Source organism: Molossus molossus, unplaced genomic scaffold (assembly GCF_014108415.1).
Source record: "Molossus molossus isolate mMolMol1 unplaced genomic scaffold, mMolMol1.p scaffold_m16_p_17, whole genome shotgun sequence".
Taxonomy (NCBI): Eukaryota; Metazoa; Chordata; class Mammalia; order Chiroptera; family Molossidae; genus Molossus; species Molossus molossus.
In genome coordinates this window covers 45,118,435-45,123,778 of record NW_023425352.1, presented here as the reverse complement: position 1 = coordinate 45,123,778, position 5,344 = coordinate 45,118,435, and the positions used below count along the sequence as shown (strand labels likewise).

General features: G+C 41.8%; 1 pseudogene; it reads right to left on the bottom strand.

Moving 5' to 3' along the window:
* Positions 1 to 270: 270 nt before the first annotated feature.
* LOC118632743 lies at positions 271 to 2,875 on the bottom strand (annotated as a pseudogene).
* Positions 2,876 to 5,344: the final 2,469 nt, after the last annotated feature.

Genomic DNA, 5,344 nt, shown 5'->3' with positions numbered 1-5,344 from the left:
TTTGGTGGAAGGCGGATGGCCAGAGTTGGGGAAACCATCTGCGCTGTTGCACTCATCAGAGCGAGGCCAGAAGTAGTGAGTCAGGACAGCTTGGAGGGCACAGTTGCAAGTTGGGAGTCTCTCCATGAGACAAGGGGGGGGGGGGGGGGGCGTCGCCCAACCAAGTTAAGATAGGTTGATGTGCCAAAGTTAAAAAAAAAAAAGTCAGTTCAAACACTGGGAATTTTCAAAGTCCTCCCAGCAAGACAAGTCAAATATAGCAGTAACGATCTAGCTCTTTCCAGGCAGTGAAGGTGCAGCCCCTGGCCTGCCTCCTGCCAGCCCTGTGTTAGGCCCCAGAAGTATCCGCCCCCGCTGCAGATGCTGCTGTTGCTGCGTTTGCAGCCTCTCTGTCTCAAAGACAACAGGAAGAAGCAGGATCGTGAAGGAAGTCGTCCCAGTCCACAAGGCTGCTCTGGAAAACCTCGTGGTCATCGCCCTCTTCCAGCTCCTCCTCAGTCTTCTCCGCATCGCCTTTCAGGAGCAATTCGCGGGGTCGGGGAGCACCAGGACCCGCGGCAGCGGGGCGGCAGCCCTGGCTGTATGGTGGGGGTGGGGGCCCATGATTTTCTTCATTGGTTCTGTTGTAAATCCTGTGAAGTCATGGCCCACATCTGGACACATTTTCTCCAGCAGGAACGGACTGCTTTGAGATTGACGGCTTTGAGGCCTTTTCTATAACAGCAATGCCATCGTCAGTGGTGTACCCTTTCAGACTTTCACAATGTCCTTTTTTATAAAAAAAAAAAAATCTTTTAAAGAATAATTTATTTTATTGATTGATTGATTGATTTGTCAATCCTCACTTGAGTATATTTTCTCTGTTGATTTTTTGTTATTTTAATCTTCACTGGAGGGTATTTTTTTCCATTGATTTTTAGAGAGAAGGGAAGGAGGGAGGGAGGGGGAGAGAGAGAGAGAGAGAGAGAGACATTGATGTGAGAGAGACACATCGATTGGTTGCCTCCACATGCACCGAGACCAGGGCCAAGGATGGAACCTGCAATCCAAGTATATGTCCTTGAATGGGAATCAAACCTGCAACTGTTGGTGCACAGACCAATGTTCTAAACACTGAGCCACATGGGTCAGGGCCATTGATATATATATATATTTAGAGAGAGTGGAAGGGAGGGAGGGAGATAGAGAAACATCAATGTGAGAGAAACACATTGATTGGTTGCCTCCCACAGGTACACAGACGCGGCCAGGGATGAACTTGCAACCCAGGGACATGCCCTTGACTGGGAATCCAACCCATGACCTTTTGGTGTATGGGCCAATGCTCTAACCACTGAGCAACAGTGACCAGGGATAAAGAATGTTTATTGATTTTTAGAGAGAGAGAAAGGGAGGGTGAGGGAGAGAAACATTGTTGTGAGAGCTCATTGATTAGCTGCCTTCTGCACACCTCCTACCAGGGATTGAGCCTATAACCTGGGCATGTGCTCTTGACCGGGAATCAAACTGTCAATCTCCTGGTGCACGGGATGACGCTCAGCCAACTGAGCCAAACTGGCCATGATGTCCTATTTATCTGGGCCTCTTCCATAGCATTGATAATCCTTTCTTCAGAGTACTGTGCGCAATGAGCCTTAAAGGTTCTTATGAGCCCCCAATCAAGAGGCTGGATTAGAGATGTTGTGTTTGGAGTCAGGTAGACTACTTCTACGCCTTCAGTATTAAATGCATGAGGTTTTGGGTGACCAGGGACATTATCTAATATTAAAAGAATGTTAAGCCCTGGCTGTGTGGCTCAGTTGGTTGGAGTGACGTTTCGTACACCAAAAGGTTGTGGGTTCATTTCCTATTCGGGGCGTGTATGGGAGGCAACAAATCAGTGTTTCTCTCTTACATCTATGTCTTTCTTTCTCTCTCTCTAAAATCATTAAAAGCATATCCTGGAGTGAGACAAGAAAAAAGAACCTTAAAAGGCCATTCCTTACTGGCAAGGTACTTCCTGACTTCAGGAACCAAGCATCGATGGAATCAGTCCAGAAAAAGGGATCTCATTGTCCAGGTTTTCCTGTTTTACAACCAAAAGACTAAAAGCTGGTGCTTATCTTTTCCCTTCAAGGCTCGGGCGTTAGCAGCTTTATAGAAAAGTACACTCCTGATTATAAACCCAGCTGCATTTGCAAAAAACAGTAGAGTTAAGGTATCTCTTCCTACCTTAAATCATGGTGCTTGCTTCTCTTCCTTATTAATAAATGTGCTTTGTGACATTATTATTATTTTTTTCCAGGATAGGGCACTTTTATCTGCATTAAAAACCTGTTCAGGCAGATATCCTTTCTCCACAGTGATTTTCTTAACAGCATCTGGAAACTCACCTGCTGCCTCTGGGTCCAAAGAAGCAGCTGCTCCTGTTATCTTGACATTTTAGAAGCCAAACCTCTTTCTAAAATTATCAACCTCCCCCCTTTTTTTGCTGGCATTAAATTCTCCAGCTTTAGATCCTTCACCTTCTTTTTGTTTTAAGTTGTCATATAACGATTTCGACTTTTCTCCAATTATATTAGAATCTATTGGTATGCCTTTCTCATAGCAATTCTGCACCCTCATAAAAGCTCCATTTTCAATATGAGATAAAAAGGTATTTTGCAAAAAGTGCAAGATTTTCACACCTGCTGGTGTAGCTACAGAGATGGCTTCACACATTTTTTCTTTTTATACAGTGGCCCTTACTCTGGATCCATTTATCTTAACCACAGCTGCAGACCTCTAATCTGTAGTACATATCAAGCAATTCAGCTTACTCATGTAATGGCATGACTTTTCTCTGCTTCTTGGATGCACTTTTAGCATAACCAGTGACACTTTGTATGGGTTTCATGGTATTATTTGAGGCTTACAGTATTGCACTAAACACAATGAAAATATAGGAGAACTCACCCGAGGATATTTTTCCACTGATTTTTAGATAGAATAGAAGGGAGGGAAGGAGACAGAGAGAGAGAGAAACGTCAATGTGAGAAAGGCATATCGATTGGTTGCCTCCTGGGTAACTCTGTCTGGGGTGGGAATTGAACCTGCAACCCAGGTACTTGCCCTTGACTAAGAATCAAACCTGAGACCCTTCAGTCCATGGGTAGATACTTAAACCACTGAAACCTGCCAGGGCAAGAGATCACTTTTTACTGTGATACGTAATTTCCTGGAGAGATGAACTGCTCAGGCAGAGATGATTAGGGTCACATGGTGTTTTAAGTGGATACCACTACACTTGAGCTCACTGCAATAGAGCAGGAGGTGGCTACAAAACTGTTACAGTAGTACAGTCTGCACTACAGTTAATTTCATGCAGTTATGACTTCATACTGCATCTTTACTTGTGTTTACACCTCTCTGGACTGCAAATGGCTCCATGTATAGATGTATAGTCCTACCTGATCTCTCCAGAATTTCAGGTACTCTTAACTAATTCATATATGGCCACATTTAAAGGTGTTGATACTTGGCTTCATGTTTTCCTCTTCAGACAAAACTCTTGCACCTAACTGGACTGCTCAACAACAGAGGATTTAAAGTTAAAAATTACTAGGTAATAAGGCAGAATAGATAGCTAACCACGATTCTAGACTAGTTCCATATAATCTACACCTTTACATTTCTTTTTTCTCCCCTACTGTAGTTCCTTCCTATCTCACAAATAATATAAGAGGCCAAGTACTCACTTTAATAGTTAATATTTCCTTTCCCTCCATCAATTTTTTTTGGATCAATCCTCACCTGAGAATATTTTTTCATTTATTTATTTCTTTTTTAGATAGAGTGGGAGGGAGGAAGGGGGAGTAGAGAGAGAGAGAGAGAGAGAGAGAGAGAGAAATATTGATGTGAGAGAGACACATCAATTGGTTGCCTCCCACATGACCCGAACTAGGGCTGGGGATCAAACCTGAAACCCAGTTATATGCCCTTGATTTGGAATTGAACCTGTAACCCTTTGGTTCGAGGGCTGACACTGTAGACACTGATCCAAACTGGTCAGGGCTAAGTTTTAACTGGAAAGATAACTCAACATTGGGCATTATCCTTAAACCTACTTCTCAGGTCAAAATGTGCAAAAGTTTACACACAGTCAAGGACACTGAATGCATATTGATGTAAACCCCAGCAAATGTACCAGATTTAAAAGAATATGTTTTCCCGGGCAGATATTATAATGACCACAATAGCAATAGCCAACCAGAAAAATCGTTAAATTCTCTTGCATGTTATATTAGACAATAGAATTGCTTTTGACCATATCCTAACTGAACAAGGTGGCATTTGCTCTGTTGTTAATATCTTATTTTACTTGACTAAAACACCTTTGATAAAATAGAGATAGAACTAGATAAAATCCAGGCACAGACGAATGGATAAATACGATGTCCATTGACACCTCATGGTTCTTTAATATCTTCAGCTGACTGCCTGCTGGTTCATATGCTTCAAGTTGAACTCAGCATTTCATTTGTTATTATAAAGTTTTTGCTTTCATAAATCTTTGTTTTTCATAGTTTGATGTTATAAAGACCCACTCTAATATGGTTGCTCAACATTTTGAAATGATCATTATGAGACTTCATTTGAAAATCCTTAAGAAACTACAGAAAGTATTTGCCCTTAAAGAAAAATGATGGTAAAGCCTTCTTTTGCTCTGGTGTTCTTGTTGCTCAAATATGGCCTAAGTCTCCTTAAAACCAGTTCCCTCCTATGTGGGACAGGACACACCAGGAGAGAGCTTTCCTGATTGACAATGGCATGCAACACCAAAAATGAGGCACCAGACAATGGAGAACCAACTTTTAATAACTGATCGGTGCTGCTTTCCAAGGACTGATCAGCAGTGCTTCCAAGGAAAGATCTTGATCAAACGGGGGAAAAGGTAAAAAAATAATAATAAATGGAGCCACTTTAAAATGGGGTCGGAGCTACCATCCCAGAGGAACTGCCCTGCACCTCTTATGCTTCAAACATTTGGAATGTTAGGACATTAACCTTTGGACTGGGCCTAAAACAACATTATGTCCCAAAGAACTCTTTGCAAAGATAATGAGAAAGCAGCTATTATGACTACTGTTCTGATGGTTACCAGACTGAAAATTAAAACAATTGTTTAGAATTTGTATTACTATGTTATGTTATCTGCACTGATAGAAATGCCTTCCTTCGACTGATATAGTTGTTCCCCTTTCCTTTCTTACAAACATTTTTGGCCTTGATCTCCTAATAGAAACACTATTTGGGCTTTTGCCTGAACCAGTGATTTCCTGAATAGCTATTCTTTCTCAAATAATTATCTCAAAGAAATGCATGT